This window comes from Ambystoma mexicanum, chromosome 10 (genome assembly GCF_040938575.1).
Source record: "Ambystoma mexicanum isolate Mex_15411 chromosome 10, UKY_AmexF1_1, whole genome shotgun sequence".
NCBI lineage: Eukaryota > Metazoa > Chordata > Amphibia > Caudata > Ambystomatidae > Ambystoma > Ambystoma mexicanum.
The window spans coordinates 1,626,461,502-1,626,480,934 of record NC_090932.1 but is presented as its reverse complement, the minus strand read 5'-3'; the positions used below and the strand labels follow the sequence as shown (position 1 = coordinate 1,626,480,934).

Below are 19,433 nucleotides of genomic sequence, written 5' to 3'. Positions count from 1 at the left end.
CGGCATTGCCTCAGCACCACGGGTATTCACAAAGGGACTGGTGGTAGTAGCTGCTCGCCTTTGCAGGAAGTCCATCCCGGTCTATCCTTACCTCGACGACTGGCTCGTAACAGGGATTCATACGGAACATGCCAAACTTCCCAGAAGACGGTAGATCTCCTCTTCAACCTAGGGTTCTCTGTCAACGAGAAAAAATCCAGTCTAGACCCCCAATCAAGTCAAACAGTTTCTGGGGGCTCTAATCCGGACCAAAGACAGCCTCGTCTTTCCCTGCAACGAGAGGGTTCAAAACATGCTGTTCTAGATCCCTCACTACGTAGCCAGTCACCGTACGCAAAGCCATGCGACTGTTGGGGATGATGGCTTCCTGCGTCCTAGTTCCTCACACTCGCATGCGCCCCATGCAAGCGTAGCTTTTGAGCCAATGGTGTCAGGCCAGCGGCCAGTGGAACGCTTTAGTGGTTGTCTCGGCAGCCCTTGTTCAGTCTCTGCAGTGGTGGTCAAGCGAAAACCTTTGGCAGGGAAACGCCTTCACCACACCCGCAGTAGAAGCCACTCACCACAGACTCATCTCTGATGGGGTGGGGGTGGCTCGCCTCCGTCAACAGACGGCGCACAGCGTGTGGTCCCCATCGGAAGCATTCAATCACTTCAACCTGTTGGAACTGCTAGCAGTGTTCAAGGCCCTGAAGGCCTTCCAGACACACCTCCAGGGGAAGACAGTTCTAGTCTTCACGGATAGTACTACGTCCATGTATTACTTAAACAAGGGGGCACTCCCTCTCTAGGGCTGTCCAAACTATCCCAGAACATATGGGAGTGGGCTCTCAAACGCTTATTCCTCCTTTCACCTCATGTTCTAGGGGAACTCTTCTTCTGGCGGACGTACTCAGCAGAGACTCCACCCCCCCCCCCATCGCCCCCCTAAGAGCACGAGTGGCGGCTACAGGAAGACATTGTACTCCACGTCATTGCAGAATGGGGCATCCCACAGTTCGACTTATTCGCCACTCTAGAGAACGCCCAATGCCCAGATAACGCCTCCACGTACCCTCCCAACAGCTCCAAGGAGAACGGTCTTTGGATAACATGGTCCGGGGAATTTGTCTACTCTTTTCCCCCTGAATCCCCTGCTCAACAGAATAGTGCACAAGATACACCAAGAACCTGTCGGGATGATTCTGGTGGCCCTAATGTGGGCCCCCCAGCCTTGGGTCTCCCATCTAATGGCAATGTTGGTGTCCCCTCCGAGGAAGCTGCCGTGCCCGTACAAAATGCTGTCTCAAGACCAGGGGGAAACACTACATCCATGCCCTCAAACTCTCAATTTAGCAGCCTGGCTTCTGAGGTCAGAGTTCGGGCACCTCCATCTTGCTCAAAGATGCATGGGCATGCTCAGAGAGGCACGGAAACCGAACATCAGGCATTGCTACTCCAGCAAATGGAAGCGCTTTGTCATCTGGTGTAATGGCAAGAGCATCAATCCGATTCAATGCTCACCTAAAGGGATCGTCCTATACCTAGCTCATCTGTAAGATTCAGGACTGGTTTTCAATTCTCTTCAAGTCCACTTAGCCGCGCTGTCGGCATACACCACATGCCAGAGCAAGGTTTTGTGGTGGAAAATTCATGTAGTCAAAGCCTTTACAGAAGGGGTAAAAAGACTTAATCCCCCTATTTCCAACCCAGTTCCCGGGTGGGACCTGAATCCTCTTCTTACCAGACTAATGGGACCTCCCTTTGAACCCATTCACAAGGCTAGCCTTCAAGCACTCTCCTACAAGACCGCCTTTCTGGTGGCTATCACTTCTATAGTTGGTGAACTGCAGGCCCTTTCAGTTTAGGACCCCTTCGTCACGATTCACAAAGATAGGTAATTTTGTGCACACACCCTTGATTTGCGTCCACATTTATCTTGAAGTTTCATGTAAACAGTCTATAACTACCCACCTTTTTCAAGAACCCCACTAACTAACGTGGCGGAACACACTGGATGTAAGGAGAGCGGTTATCTATCTGGATAAAACAAAGCCACTAAGAAAACGAACCCAGTTCGTCTCAGTGGCAGCTGGAAAAGAAGGGTACCCTGTCTCTAAATCAGCCATTTCTAAGTGGATCGTAAACTGCATCACACTCTTGCCAAGAGACATCTACCCTTCACGCCTAGAGCACACTACTCTGGGCACATGGGCTATCATAGCATTCAATGCAAATGTTCCTCTTGATTCCATTTGTAAACCAGCAACCTGGGGTTCTGTACACACCTTTACACGACACTATAACTTTATAGACCTGCAGGGCCTTATGGGCCCTGAAGACCGAGTTAATGGCCTGAGCGAAGAGAGGGCCTTTAACGAGGTATGAGGGACCATACCGCCCGGTACGGCCCTCGCTGCAGGTCTATAACGCTATTACAACCCATGGGCAAAAAGAAAAATTCATTTAAAATGTAATTTGTGTAATTATTATATTGTTTTTTGGGGACTTAAATATTCCTTGTGGAAGTTTAAGTTTTAAAAAAAAACATGAAAAAGAGTATGATAAAAAAATGACATGCTTAATTAAAGTAAGCTATCCTTTTAACTAACAAACTATTAAAGGAAAAAAGACAGTGTTCATAGGAATATGTAATTTTCACTTTGGCCACTAGAGGGGGGTGAATCACTGTTAATGCACATCTTTCCGATCTGAAGAAAGCAATTTGCGGGCTATAATGAAACTGCAAGCTATACCGGTTCTTATAGCCCACAAATTGGCCAGCGGTTCTAAAACTGCATGGGTAAACACTCTAGGTCTGATTCTCAGGTGGGACAAGCGGTGCTAAAACATCTTTGCTACTGTTCCTTCACACGTCCCACCACCATCTCTAGGTGCTGCTCGCTAGTCTATGCACAGCATGTGATTCTAAGCAGATCCACAAGCATCAGAAGACATGCATTACTCACCGTAATAGCATTTCTGATGATTGTATCTGCTTGGATTCACATGCGCCCACCCTTGCTCCCCTCATGGAGTAGAAGGAACATGTACCTCTTACACCTTCTCTCTTCTGTACTCGCTCACACTGACTAGAAGGCTCCCTCAGAGCAGAAAAAGCACAACCAGAGGGATATCGACGCTTGAGGGATTTTGGGTACACTACACGTCATGTTGGGCATAGTGTTAGTCATGCCCATGTCGACGTCCCCTTTGGATGTTCGAAAACAAAAAAGATGCAATACTCTGAGATTTCCACTAGATGTTGGACTATATGCACAGCATGTGAATCTAAGCAGATACAATCCTCAGAAATGCTATTACGGTGAGTAATGCATGTCATAGGCCCAAGGAACACTTGCACACTTTGAGTTATTATATCGGAATAGTTGTTTATTTTATATAGGTAAGTACTATTTCAGAGCTAATAACCGCAACGGAAAACCAATGCAATAATTCAGGTGAGTAAACCACAGTGTAAAAACGTACAAGATTGATGAATGCAATTCAAAGGAAAGTAAAACCACTGTTATAGTAACTCACAATATTCTGTTGTAATGAATGAAATGAACACCACCAACACTAGCAGGTAAGCACTTTTTAAGATGTGGAATACTTTCCAGAGGCCAAAAGGCTCTAGCAGCCAATCCCTATCTCGATGGGAGTTCTTCAAAGTCAGACTGGAGGGAAAGCAGGTAAGGCACAGCTGTAGAAAAGGTAAAATTCCAGAGGATGCCTCAATTGCAAGCAAGTAGTTGGTAAAATTAAAAAGGTTCAGGCACTTCCGAAAAGGCTCCTTGAATGCGCACAAGCGTTAGACCGGGGCGGACGTTCAAGCACTAGAATCGGCAATCCAGCAACAAAGGGGCACCCGAATGAAGGTAATTATTAATACGAGTACCTTAGGATCACCGAAGATGATTGTTGGGGGAGTTTTCCTAAAGTCCACTTGAGGTAAGACTTATGATTCATAAAACTATCCCTTGGCATACAGGTCCCCAACTCTTATACTAAGTCTGTACTACCCAAAGGATCTTGCCAGAATGGCAGAGCAGCCATGCTTTTCATAGGAGGAAAATATAAAAAAACAATTACATGTGAGATGTTGGTTAAGTACACTGAACCCAGTAAATACAAGAGTCCAAAGACTCGCCCACAGTAAATGTTATATTAAAATTGACATTTATTATGTTTAGACATTTCACTAACCAACACACATTGGAATTCTTAATACTTTTCAGAGATGATTACTTCAGTAGTTGCGCTTAAAATGTTTGTTTGGCACTAATGACAGTTCTACCGTAGTATCGGTACTACCGCGCACTTGTGTTATTTCATATGTACGGTAATTGTATTTAGTTAGCAAAACCACATAAGATAAAGTCTTTAGGAAGGAAAAGGGTTGGCTATACACACAGCAGAAGAGCTTAACATTCTAGAGACACTTTTTGTAGCTTCTAACGATTCAACGTCCAATTCCTAACTATACGAAAAGGTCAGTGTATGAGGGCTCCAACGTCTTACGAAGTAGCAGAATAACAAATGTTCCACAGGATTCTTTCAGTCTCTAGGATAAGATTAGTTGAGGGCATAAGGAGGACCCCGCAAAAGGACCCCCTAAAGGGAGACAAGCTGGCATGCTTGGGGCGGAGGTAGGGTGAGCACCCTGGACACCTTCACATGCTCCAGTCACACTGGAGCGACTTTTGGGTTCAAGCTAAGTTATACCTTTCACCACACAGTACCTTGGGTTAGAAGAAATAAACATAGCTGGATTCTCCTTTGATGAGCAACGACCGGCCTGGTCTCCTGATTCCTCGGTCTGGTGATGAAAGGAAGGACTCTGAATGGAATGTCTTGGCAGCAGTCTAGAGAGAGAACCCTTGGCATGCATGTCTTCAGTCTCCTTGGTCGGTCTGCAGTTTTGGTGCCTTTTTCTCAGCACCAACAAAGGACTGCATTTGCACGGCCGATCATCTTCTTTGCTTCTGAAGTCCTGCACTCTGGCAAGAGGACTTAGATGAGTGGGACCGTGCCTCTGGAGGTCCATCTGGAGCTCACCAAAGTTCTGGCCGGATTTGGTTGCACTTCAAATGGGTCGGAGGCCTCCTGCTATTCAAGGTCTGCAGCTCTGGAGAGGCACAGTACCTCGGGAGATGGCTCAATTTGTAGTTCGTCTCTGAGCTGGCTGGTGCCACCAGCCAAAGGGAAGGACTCCTCTCGGGAGCTCCTCCATCGATTAGAAAACTGGGTCAGGACAGCAGTGATCACTTCATGTTGATTGGACGGGTCTGGCGGTGTGTCTGGTGTTCAGCTTTGGTTCCAGTGGTCGACTTGCCTTTCACCCCAGGAACCTCACCTTTTTGTATTTATTTGTATAGTGCACAAAACCTTGAGGTATCTAGGCGCTTAGGCATAAAGTGATTACAGTGCTTCTGGTTATATAAAGGGAAGCTCAAGAAGTAATTACAATAGGTGGAGTGTGCATCATAGATTGCAGCTTGAGCAAAAGTGCATAAGTATTTGGTGAGCATACACGAGGAGCCTAACCCCATGTTGCAGGGCGGCTACTACACAGAGATGCAGAAGTAGGGCATATTCATGGAGACTCGCCCCCATGTTGCAGGGCGGCTACTACAAATAGGGCACTGCTGATGCTTGTTAATCTGCTTAGAATCGCATGCTGTGCATATGGTCCGACATCCAGTGGTAACCGCAGAGTATTGCATCTCGTCTTTCGGGGACATCGCCATAGGCGTGTCTGTAACACTATCCCCATCGTGACGTGTGAAGTACCCAAAAATCCTCACGCGCCCAGGTCCCTCAGATTGTTTTTGTCCGCCCAGATAACTGGTCGCCCTACAGCAGAGCTCTTACTAGAGACATTGTTTATCTTTACAGAATTTTCGGTTTATGCCCCGTTAAGTCACTTCGCCTAATAAGAACATCTTCGATGAAGACTACGGAGGAATTGTCTACGGCTGTGGTCTCGGCGCCTAAGATCCGGCGGCAAGATTTCCATGTGGTCGGGCCCTCTGGCCGACCTATACAGTAGGGAGAGTGGTTTCAGGGTGGCCATATTATGCCTTTCCTTCTTTCCCTTTCGGTCTGGTCATCCTTCCCTTTTGCTATGGAAAGGACTCCTTTTAGATTCTGCCCTAAGTGTAGGGTCAGATATCCTTGGAAGGACGAGCACAGGACGTGTAACGCCTGTCTCCCCCTAGAGCACGACAAAAAGCAGTGTTCGACGTGCAAGCTCCTTAAACCTAAAACCCTTAAGGATCGCTGTGTAAAGCGGTGGGCCGCGTACGGCATGTCACGCGTGGAGCTTCCCTCCCCTACCGCAACACCAGCCGAAAGTGCGGGGGTACTTCGGATGACCAAACGTCCAATGCGGATGTTATAGACCTTGAGGTGGACACTTCTAGGTCCGCCACGCCTGTCCCCGACCCTTCCAGGCTCGACTCTGGTCTTGCCACAGGGACTACACCTGGCGACAAGGGCGTACATAAACATCGCACTAAACACACAACCCCTACGCCATCTTCGACGCCTTCGTCAAAAAAGGCAAAAGCGCAAACGGGTCTGTCGAAAATTTCGACGGTTCCCTCGGATCGTGTAGATCCAAAGCCTTCCCCGCATCCGCAACAGCGCAAACGAAAATTAATAAGGGCGCTACTCCCCAATTTACACACGCCGAAGTTTTGGATTCCGAAACTTTGATGATTTTCAAGGCCTCAATAGGCCCGAAAGTTACGACTAGGCCTCTACCCGGCACCCGACCGCTGGGCCTTCTGGTGCCGCGGTCGGCATTTCAGCTACCGCTACATCATCAGAGGCTTTGTCTCACGATGATTCAGTTACTATCCGGAAGAGCATCGGTAGGATCGCAGCGGCGGTGGGCCTTATCCCGGTCCCGGAGAAAGTTATGGGCCAGGCTGCGGAAACATTTTCGACGGACTTGGCCTGCGATTCCGATGACTCTTGCATGGATAGTCAAGAGCCTCTCTCAGACAACCCTGAGAAGTTCCACTCGACGCCAAAGGGGGGAGAACGTTGTTTCTCCCCACCTAGGCCCTTTTTGGGTCCTCGAAATGGACTACTGAAAAGTTCGAGGGAATGATTGAATCGGCTGGAGCAGATTATCAGTTCTGCTGACCAGCCTCTGCCGAAAAAGGCTCGGGTAGACCCTAATCTTCAAATACAGGATGTTCAGCCTCAGGTCTTCCAACAGGAAGATGTGGCCCACATGGACACATACAGGGACATCTATACTGAAGAAGAGGAATCCTCTTTTCTCGAAAATTATGAAGATCAACAGGAGACGACGGAGAACTGGGAGGAAACCCAGCAAGGAGGACAGGATCCTTGGTCACATCAAGATCAGGACTCTGATATTTTGTGCATCGATTCTCCTCCTTCAGCTCCGACTCGCCAGGCCTCCCCTGTGGATGACCAAATGGCTTTCAACATCATGTTGAAAGAAGTAGCAGAATTCTTCAAAATTGCCACTCAAGAGGCTTTGCCTGAGCAGGATTTTGTGGAGGACATTATTAAGGAAAAACCTCTGGCAAGTCAATCGTTTCCCCTCCTTAACCTGCCCAGACCAGGGCCGTGAACCCGAGAGTTGAAAAATTATTTCGCCCTTCTCCTTCCGACCCTCTATCTATCAAGGGGCATGCCATCCCGGACTCACTGGTGGTGACCACTACTCGTAAGAGGGCAAGGGTACCCCTTGCCACTGGAGAATCACCTCCAGACAAGGATTCTAAAAGATTGTATGCTCTAGGCAAACGTGTAGCGTCAGCAGCTGCATATACCATTCGGGTTGCTAATAACACTACACTATTAACAAGCTATGCCGATGCCCAATGGAACCTGCTCCAAGAAGGCCTTCAGGAGGTCCCAGAACCGGCCAGGACCAAACTTCTCGCCATTGTTGCGGAAGGAAAAATGGTGAACCAGAATGTGGTTAAAAACATCCTGGATACTGCAGAAACATCTGGCCGGTCCCTTGCACAAGGGACTCTTCTGAAAAGACCCGCATGGCTGCGTACATCGGGATTTAGACCTGAAACTCGGGCCTCTCTCCTTAATATGCTCATTGAAGCGTCAAACCTCTTTGGGAAAGCAGTTGATGAAGCGTTGGAGACAGCCAAGAAGCAGCATGAGACCTTAAAGTGTCTGCAACAAATTACACAAAAACCCTCTTCCCAGAGGGGTAATAACTTTCGGAGGTCCTTTCGAGGACAAGCTTGTGCCGGTCAAAACTACAGAACAGGCAGCTTCAACAATAACCAAACACCTGGAAGCCCCTCTTACTATCCCTCAAGGGGTCAGAAACGCGTCAAAGGTAGAGGCAGAGGCTCCAATCCCAGAGGAGCCACAGCCTCGGGTCAGAAATGACCAAGTCCAGGTCCCCTCCCATGCCTCCCCTGTCGGGGGGGCCATTAACATCTTTCCTCAAGGCATGGGAGGGGATAACTTCCGACCAGTGGGTCTTAAAGACGGTCGCCCACGGTTATTGCATGGAATGCTCCCACCCTCCACAGTTCAGACGCCGCGCTCACGGCACCTTTCACCAGACCATCTAAACATCCTGATTCAAGAGGTGGAAGCACTGCTGGGAAAGGATGCCATAGAAGCCGTCCCTATTCTTCGAGTAAACCAGGGTATTTATTCAGTGTACTTCCTTGTACCCAACAAGGATCTCAGCATGCGTCCTGTTCTAGATCTGCGCCCAGCAAACAAGTTCATAAAACCCCAGAAGTTTTGCATGGTAACACTACAAGAAGTGATCCCATTGCTGAAACGGAGGGACTTTGTGGCAACATTGGATATGAAAGATGCATACTTTCATAATTCAATGTTGCCAGCACACAGAAAATACCTAAGGCTCATGATCCAGGACAAGCACTACCAGTTCAAAGTACTCCCCTTCGGCATCGCCTGAGCGCCAAGGGTGTTTACCAAAGTCCTGGCAGTGGCAGCAGCACACCTGCATAGACTAGCAGTCCCAGTTTACCCTTACCTCGACGACTGGCTCCTTACGGTGGACTCGTTCGACGCTTGTTTTTCGAACACCCAAAAAAACAGTAGATCTCTTCAGCCTGGGCTTTTCAATCAAGGAAAAGAAGTCCAGCCTAGTCCCCAGCCAAGTAAACCAATTTCTGGGGGGCACTCATTCGGACGGAAGACTGTCTTGTCTTCCCCTCCAGCGAGAGGGTTCAGAACATGGTCTCAGATTCCTCAATATGTAGCCAGTCGAGAGATGACGGTACGCAAAGCCATGCGGTTGCTAGGGATGATGGCGTCATGTATATACTTGGTTCCCCACGCGCGGCTGCGCATTCGTCCCATGCAAGAGTGGCTCAACAGCCAGTGGTGTCAGGCCAGCGGACAATGGGAAGATCTGGTCGTTGTCTTGCCAGCCCTCGTTCTCTCTCTGCAGTGGTGGTCGAGGGAAAACCTCCCGAAGGGGAAAACCTTCACTACCCCTGCAGTGGAAGCCACTCTCACAACAGACACATCTCTCACGGGGTGGGTGGCTCACCTGCTTTAGCAGACAGCACACAGAGTGTGGTCCCCTCAAGTAGCGTCCAATCATATAAACTTACTGGAGCTATTAGCAGTGTTCAAAGCATTGAAAGCCTTTCAGGTACAACTGCAAGGGAAGACTGATCTTAACCGACAGCACTACAGCAATGTATTACCTGAAAAAACAGGGGGGCACTCACTCTCCAGGGCTATCCAAGCTGTCCCAAAACATTTGGATATGGGCTCTCAAACACAAGATGTTTTTGTTGTCCCAACATGTTCCAGGGGAACTCAATCTTCTAGCAGACGTGCTCAGCAGAGATTTTCCTCTGCCAGAAGAATACGAATGGCGACTGCACGAATACATTGTATCCAGCTTCTTCACAGAATGGGGGTTCCCAGAGATCGACCTGTTCGCTACACAGGAGAACACCCAATGCTAAGATTACGCCTCCAGGTACCCCCAGAACCGGTCCAAGGGGGAACGGTCTCTGGATAACTTGGTCGGGGAAATTAGTCTATGCTTACCCCCCCTGACTCCCCTTCTCAACAAGGTAGTGCACAAGATGCACCAGGAACCAGTTACCATGATACTAGTGGCACCATGTGGGTCCACCAACCCTGGTTCGCTCACCTGATGGAAATGGCCCTCTCCCCACCAGTCAAGCTGCCCTGGCCGTACAGCATGTCTCAGGACAGGGGGGGGACTCTACACCTGTGCCCCCAAACCCTGAACTTAGCAGCCTGGCTCCTGAGATCATAGAGTTTGGACATCTGCAACACCCTCAGGGGTGCATGGACATACTCGGGGAAGCGAGGAAACCTAATACACGTTATTGCTATGCTAGCAAGTGGAAATGTTTCGTCATCTGGTGTTGTATCTAACCCACCTGTTGGACTCTGGGTTATCCTTTAATTCCCTAAAGGTTCATCTGGTTGCTTTGTCAGCCTACACCACATTGCAGCAAAAGGTATCGTGGTGGAAGATACCGGTGAGTGAAGGCTTTATGGAAGGAGTTAAGAGGATTTATCCTCCCATCTCTCACCCAGCCCCTGGATGGGATCTGAATGTGGTTTTAACCAGGCTCATGGGAGCTCCCTTCAAGCCTATGCATAAAGCAAGTCTGAAAGACCCGATTTATAAAACGGCCTTCTATCAGAAGGGTTAGCGAACTACAGGCTCTTTCTGTTTTAGACCCCTTTGTTACAGTCCACAAGTATAAGGTAGTTCTGCGCACACATCCCAGGTTTGTGCCTAAATTTATTTCGAAGTTCCACGTGAACCAGTCAATCGAACCACCCACTTTCTTCCAGAACCCTACTAACATGGCCGAAAGAAGCCTTAACACACTAGACGCGCGCAGGGCCGTCATGTTTTACCTGGAGAAAACTAGACCACTAAGAAAGACTAAACAATTCTTCGTTTCAGTGGCAACTGGTAGAGAAGGGGATCCTGTCTCCAAATCAGCTATCTCAAGGTGGATTGTCAAATGCATCACACTATGTTTCTCTCTTGCGAAGAGAGAACAGCCCTTCAAGCCTAGAGCATGTTCTACTCGAGGCACTGGGGCATCCATAGCATTCATTGCAAATGTTCCTCTTGAGTCCATTTGCAAAGCGGCAACCTGGAGTTCTGTACACACCTTTACAAAACACTATTGCCTAGACACTCGTTCTAGGTCTGATTCTCAGATGGGAAAAGCAGCACTAAGACATATTTTCTCTACTGTTCCTTCTCACAACCAACCTCCAACCCCGGGTACTGCTCGCTAGTCTTTGCACAGCATGTGATTCTAAGCAGATTAACAAGCATCAGAAGACATGCGTTACTTACCGTAATAGCATTTCTAATGATTGTATCTGCTTAGATTCATATGCGCCCTCCCTACCGCCCCACTCTGGGTGGAAGGAACATAGACTTCTTACTACTTTCTCTCTTTATGTGCTCGCTCACTATAGCCTTGGGCTCCCTCATGGCAGAAAAAATACAATCGGAGGGACCTCAGCGCGTGACGGATTTTGGGTACTACACACGTCACGATAGGGATAGTGTTACAGACACGCCTATGCCGACGTCCCCTTTCAGCCCCCGAAAGACGAGATGCAATACTCCGCGGTTAACACTGGATGTCGGACCATATGCACAGCATGTGAATCTAAGCAGATACAATCATCAGAAATGCTATTACGGTAAGTAATGCATGTCATTCGGTTTTCCCACTCTCTCCTCTGCAAACACACTCAGCCTTTTACAGAAAGGGTTGGATGGCTGTCCATTTAGGACAGCCTGCCCCCCAGTGGGAATTGGTTCCATTCAGGCACTCTGGCAGATAAAGGGCAGGGGAGTGAATAACTTTTCCCCCACTTCCTTCCTGCCCAGACACATTGGAGCCTAGGTGGGGACACCCAAGGGTTCCCGACAAAGGCAAAACACACACAGACCTTCCTCTCCCTGAATGGCAGAAGAAGGGCTAATAAAAAACAACCACAGTAGAACTGGGGCGGGTGCGGGAGATGGGGGGCGGGAGAAAGCGCCACCATGTTAAAACATAGGTGACCCTGTAAATACAGTCTGCAGAAATTAAATGGCACAATAGTTGGTAGAACACGTCCACTGCCACCAGCCATAAATATAGGGTTCTCTGTGATTAAAAAGTCACAGGAGCAGAGAGAAGGGGGATACTATGTATCCCCTTAGCACTCCACATAAGGTGGTGTGTGCTAATCTCTAATAAGTTAGGAAGGATGCAAAGTATCCCTCTATCCTTAAGAACTGCAGTTAGTAAGGATAAAGAAAATCTCCAAGGAGAACCCAAAGGGTTCCCAGCAACGCTGCACATATGGTCCTGTGTGCTGCAAAAGTTAGATGCCGTTAAAGTGATATGGAGGAACGCAGGCGCCATAGTAAAGGTAACACACAGAGACTAGTTCCAAAAGTCGAGGGAAAATTTGATGCCACTGCGATCTGTGGCACCAACCATTGATTTTTACAACAACTCCCCGAATAAGACCAATGAGGGAGATATTGATAATTCCCTTCTTGAGATGTCTTTCAATGCAAAGACAAATGACTCCAGCAGTACCTAGGGAGCCGGATGTCCACGTATCAAACACCCTGTCCCCAGAGTCAATGCAACCTCAGAATGAAGTGGCAAGACTCTGTTTCACCTAATTTGGAGATGCTTGCAGACCATACGGGGATGGAACCAACGAGTGACTCCTTCACGACGCTGGTCGTTTTAAAGGAGCTTCAAGCCTCAGTAACGTCACTGCAATTTGCACTCAAGATACTACTGAAAATGTGTGGTCGCATCCTTGAGAATACCATTAATATGGCTCCTGTAAGTGAGGTGAACAGCAATTTGACGGATGAGGCGGCAAATAATCTGTCCATTGCCATGGGATTGGCATTGGCAGTTGCAAAGGAGAATTCTAGTCAACAAATCAATGTCTCTAGCAATTCACAGATATTCTTATCCCGCAAACAGCAGAGACTGGCAAGAAGGGCAAGTTTAGGGAAGCAACAGGTTGCTGAGGCACCGCCGATATCTGAGACTGCTGAGCCTAGCAAGAATACAAAAAAAGCTAAGAAAAAAGTGGCACTAGCTAGGAAGCGAAAGCTAGCCAAGGAGGGCCGCTTGACTGGCTGGCTGATAACTGACGAGGTCAAGGAGGCAGTGGTGGCTGAGGGAAATTCAACTGCTCTTTCAGCCTCCTTTTTTGAAGAGAGTCTGATAAGATCTCTTCTACTAGTGTAGTAGAAGTCAGACCTTGCCTATAAGAGAAAGTGTCAATTGAACAATGACGAATGCGTGCCCTGGTGAGACAGGGAGAAATAAGAAAAAACCTCTACCAAAAAAGTGAATCTGACTGGCTTACAAGAACTGAATTCTTGACCAGACTGTATTCTATTCCGCAACTGCGAGTGTTAAGTGCAGAGACTTTGAAGTCATAGAACCACTCAGCTGTGTGAATACCAATGTCTGCCATTTATTGCAAATTCCAATCTACCAGACAATTTAGTGGAGGTGGATGTTCAACTTAATGCAGACCTATGGCATATATACCCTCCAACAACTGCCAACCAGCCGGTCTGCACCTTCAGCCCATCTAGCCCCAGCCTTCCCACCGCCAGCAGCACAGAGAATTACTATAATTGAAACACAATTATATTGACTTGCACGATTACACTCATAACAGCCGCTGTACGACTCTGTTATCTATGCCACTGCAAACCTGTTACTCTTGTATTTGCAATTCTGAAAATCTTATGAGATGTACATTACCTGTAACACTTTACGCCCCCTATACACAACTGTGAATTATACCAGCTAACGCTGCCATCATGTAAATGTCCAATGCCAACGTATAACTGCAATCCTTTATCGGCTTATCTGCTTTTGTTGTCGCTTCCTTATAACGCAGCCACCTACTAATGTCTACCAGATAACCCTCTGTGCATATCCACTCACTCCTTAAACTTGCCATAGCATTGTTAAGCCCTCCTGTAGCTTCATCCATGCCAGCCCTGGCACTCCCACCTGCCACTCCTCAGCCACCACCTACACTCCATATTCCCACTATGAAACAACACCCTAAACCTACCAACATGCCAGCTACACCACACACCTTCTCCTCCAACATCCCTCCCACCTACTTCCTACCCTCATTTTTTACAAAATGTAACATCTCCGCTACCCTTTCCAAACCTACCACCACCACACACCCCAGGCCCACTAACACCAGAAACCAACTTTTGGTGCACAGTTCCAAATACATCCCAGCTCACGCGCCTCCCGACCTACCCTTGCTAACGGCCCTGCTCACAGACACATCTGAACTAGAGCCACACAGACCAGACATGACACCCCTAACCCTGCCATACCTGGCCCACCCAAAACAACCCTCACTGGAACACAAACATCTAACCACTTGATATGTGCCTTGATCAATGCCAGATCCATCCCTGCACATGCCATTGAAATCAGCAAACTCTTAACCAACCTTGACCTCGATATCCTAGCTATCGCTGAGACATGGCTACACAGCGCTGCGGGGCCTGCCCTCACCCTAGCCATCCCACAGGGCTACTCCATCATCAGGCAGGACCGGCTCACTACCGTAGGCGGAGGTGTAACACTCATGAAGGATTACCTGGAGGCCAGACAAACAACATCCAACTTGAGACTCCCTTGCTATAAAAATCTCCCTCTCCCCTAACTCCACCATTTCTATCAACCTGGTCTACCGCCCACCGGGCCCATTACTAGACTTCCAGACCTCTTGGAGGATAACCTAAAAACCACCTCCAAAAGCATCCTTGTAGGTGACGTTAACCTCGGATACAACAATAAAAAAGACAAACCAGCGAAAACATTCTCACTAGCACTACAGGAACTAGGCTTTGACCAAAAAAGAAACACACCCACGCACAACAAAGGACGCATCTTTGACTGGATTGCCCACCACGTTTGTGGTATTGACATCAGCTCCATCACCCCTATCCCTTCGTCCAACCATCTCCTCATTTACTTCTTCATCCCCACTGCTATCACCATGGCATACAAGCCCAACCCTATCCTCCCAGTCATGGCAAGAAGTGCAAAAAACCTTAGTAAGGAAAAGCTCATACCACACCTCAGCATCCTCACCACAGATCTCGAGTCCTCTGACCCATCTGTGCTAGCAGATATCTACAAACACACCATCAGCTCTGCAAAAGAAACTATTGCCCCATTGCAAAAGAAAAAAGCTAAGATAATGAAACACTCCAGCACCTGGTCCTCCCCGGAACTAAAAGAGCTCTGCACTCAAACGCAAAGTGCTGAACTTCTGGCAGAGAAAACCCTCTGCAACCGCACTATCCTCCTATAAAAAAGTCTCCTCACAATACAAAAAAGCTATAATCACAGCCAATTCGGCATCCTATAACGAAAGAATCACGCTAGCTCTGAATCCAGAGAGCTCTTCGCCATTTTCAAAGAACTCGCTACTCCAGCCACCAAATCTCAAGACTTCATCAAAGACCAAACTTGTTGTAACACAATACAATCGGTCCTACTAAATAAAATCGAACTTCTGCAAGAAAAAAATCAAGGAGCATCTTAAGAACCTGTCACAGCACATTGAATTATCCAGTAGCACAGAGCACAGGCTCACACCTAACGCAGCACCTTTAACCACCAAAGACCCCATTACCCCGTTTAAATTCAGGGAAATAACGGAACTCGAAGTAATTGAGATAATGAACAGAATTAAGCCCTCCAATTGCAAAGGAGATGCCTGCCCAGCCAAACTAATTAAGGACTGCATAGAAACACTTGCCCCATTTCTCAAGTCATTCATTAACGCTGCTTTCAACTCCAACACTGTGCCAGACAGTCTAAAAGAAGCATGGGTGCGCCATCTCCTGAAAAAACTGGACCCAGAAATTGCCAACAATTACAGGCCTATAACTACTTTGCCATTCCTGCTAAAGATTCTGGACAAAGTCGCCTATATGCACATCCAGCAATACCTTGAAGACAACCACATCCTAAGCAAAAGACAAGTCAGGCTTCCGACCAGGACATGGGACTGAGTCAGCCCTACTTGACATTAAAATTCAACTTGGAGACATCATGGATAAAGGCAAACCGGCACTTCTCCTCCTCCTGGACCTGTCCGCGGCCTTTGACCCTGTCAACCATGACATCCTAGACATGCACCTAAAAAATGAAGCACACTTCTCGCCAGAAGCCATTGCCTGGGTGGCTTCCTTCCTAAAAGGAAGACTCATGATGTCTTCTCGGACACTGCTTCTGCCGCCCCCACCACCATCCACTGTGGTGTCCCTCAGGGCTCTTGCACTGCCCCCACACTCTACAACATATTCACCCTCCTGCTCTTCAATGACCTTGACTGTCGCAGCATAGCATACACCAATTACGCTGACGGCATGCAGGTACTACTCCCACTAACTGGGACCTATGAAGAAGATGCGGCATCCCTAACCAAAATCCAAATCCAGACCTTGATGGCTGCCAACGGCCTTTGCCTAAACGAAGATAAAACTGAGATCCTCATAGTAGGCACCAGCGGAACTCTCAATAAGCTCCCACCTCAATACAAAACCTTAAAAATGGACAACTCCACCATTCCAGTCTCCTCGACTGTTAAAACTCTAGGGGCCTCATTACACGTTGTCCGGTAAGGGAATTCTGTAACCGGTAACGAAATACCGGCAACGTTATTCTCCCAAGCCGATCACGACCCGGACCCACCGCTATTAGTGGACCCGTAAAGTACGGTGCCACTAATAGCGGCGGGGCCGCGTGCGTGCGACCCCCACACCGTAAATAGCGCCATGGCGCTAATAGCACGCAATCACAACCCATGCGTACATGGCAATACCGGCATCCCAAAGACCCAAAAAGCAGTTCCCGGCATGGCGCTAATAACGGCAACGAAAACTACACGTTAACAGACCTGAGCAGTGTTCCCATCTGCCACAGGTGGACACAATCAGCACAGGTGGAGGCAATGGAGACAGGCAGCACTAAAGAGCACCCAACACCCCTTCCCACACCCCTTCCCACAGCAAGATGGTCCCAATACCAGCAGCATGACATGGGCCTGTGTACATGATTGCAGTGCAGCACCACCAACAACAACAGGCAGCACAGATGAGAGGAAGGAGGAGGAGGAGGAGGAGGAGGAGGAGGAGGAGGAGGAGGGCAAGACTGGCGCAGCAAGCACCACCAGGGCACACAGAAATACCACAAGGGCAGCCAACAAACCCCCGGATTCAAGGCGAAGATGACCATGGCATGTGTAAGGCACAACTAAATGTGCATCTGATAGAATGTGCCCATGCCACTATGCAACCACCAGATGAGCATGATGTGGATGTGGATGAGAATGGGTGAAATTCTCCGCCAGGACATGCAAGAGGCGATGGCACGGCGGGACAGGATCTGCGTCAGCATCTGATTCAGGAATAGCATCATGTACAAAGGTAGGATATCATGGATGGAGAGATGTGCATTTTTGCCCTTGTGCCCATTTTGAGGCCCACAAAGGCCCCTGTCCCAAAGCAAATCACACATACACAATGATGGAGACCGTGCCTGTGTTTCAACCTCAGAACAGTGTATTTCGAACATAATGTGAACAGAAAGTGCATGACCCCAACTGTGCAAACGTCCTTACCCCCCTCCCCCACAACACCCCCGAATACACCCATACCCCCCTCCCCCAACACTCCCACGTGAGCCTCATGGCGTGACCGTGTCCCTCTCCACATGTGGCAGATAGTCCTTGATGGCCCTATTTGTCAGTGCCTGCTCCGTCTTCGGGTGGTTGCGATGTGGTGCGCCTCAGGTTGCGCAGAGACCAGCGTAGGGGGCTAGTTTGCGGTGAACTCCCTGAGGAGGCGGGGCCCTGTTCTTCCTGGGTTGGGAGTGGGCATCTGCGCTCAATTGCATCTGCAATGCGGTTCATGGCCTGCCTTAGTTGGGCCATTTCATTGCAGATCCGGGTGGTGCATGCCTCCATGCACTCCCTTTTCTGCTGTGCAAATGCACCAATGTCCTCCCTCAGGTGCCCTGTCTCAGCCACATGTTGCTTTACTAGACCAGTGATTTCGGTCTGCCGCTGAAAGATGGCTGGGAAGTCATGTTGCATGGTGGCTGCCGGTGGGATGGCTGATGCGCCTGGATCCATTGCACTGGCATCAGGTAAGGATACCTGGGGGCTCCATGACACATCTTGGTTGTGGGTGGGTGATCCGCCTTGGCTAAACGGACCTGGTGAGAACATTGGGCTTGACAGTAAGGGGCTCTGACTCATTCCTCAATGCCAGGTGCTACCTCCGCATCCGAAAGTGGGGCAGTGGCTGCTGCCTCACCCGTTGAGCTGGTGGCAGCAGAGTGCACTCCCTCAATGCTGCCTTCACTTGCTGGGAGACACACTCCCGTGGGTGCCACGACGGCAGCAGGCATGGCCTCTGGCTGCGTAGAACTACTGCTCCTGCTGCCTTGTCCCTGTGATCATGGTCACTCCTCCTGGGTCCCCTAGAGGGTGTGGCGGTGTCCCCCGTGGCATCCCTCCTGGCTTTTTTCCTAGGTGCGGGAGCAGGTGTTGAAGTGTGTGGCTCCTCAGTTTCCCTGTGTGATCCTGCAGGGGTGAGAAAAGGGGTAAATCATCATCTATGGGTCGACCTGCCTTATGCAGGATTCATACGTCATGCCGTCCAATGCATTTGGGGCTCTTCAGTGTGGAGGCAGGTAATGGGGATGTTGGCTGGCTCATGCATGATTGGCCCTGTTTTGGACGGGTATGTGGTGATGCATGCATGTCTGTTTGTGGCTGGATCCACGGCATTCATATGGACACATGATTGGGGGACCCTTCACTGCGCATTGTTTGGTATACACTCACCTCCATCGGATGAAATGGCCACGCCAAGCTCCATATCTCCGACCCCTTCGATCGATTCGACTCCAATCGTGGAGGCACATATCTCCTCCCACTCCAACTTCAATGGGGACTCTGCGCCACCTCCTGTGCCCATTGCCATGTTGCGGTTCACTGATAATATATTCCGCACACGGACCTGGAGGTCGTCCCACCTCTTGCGGCAGTCCTTGCCACTCCGGGTGGTAGTGCCCACACACTGACTTTTTGTGCGACTTCGGCCCAGATGGCCTTTTTCTTAAGGAGGGCCTCCCTCCGCATGTCATTCACAAACACTACTTCTGCATTGGCAGCAAGTGTGGTGGTCAGCATTACTAGCTCCTCATTGGAAAAATTTGTCTTTGCGCTGGCGATCAGCTGTTTTTTTTTTAGGGCCTTCGGCATCTTCGGGCTATCCGGTATGGTTCCTGGTCGGAGTTCCCTGGATATATGTCCTGGATGCAGAGGATGGCAATGGATTGTGT

The 19,433-nt window shown here is 49.0% G+C and overlaps 1 protein-coding gene across 4 annotated transcripts in view; it reads left to right on the top strand.

Moving 5' to 3' along the window:
• The window catches only part of PGAM5 (PGAM family member 5, mitochondrial serine/threonine protein phosphatase), a 164,158-nt gene that overhangs the window by 99,038 nt on the left and 45,687 nt on the right, over positions 1–19,433 (top strand). The window lies entirely within an intron of this gene.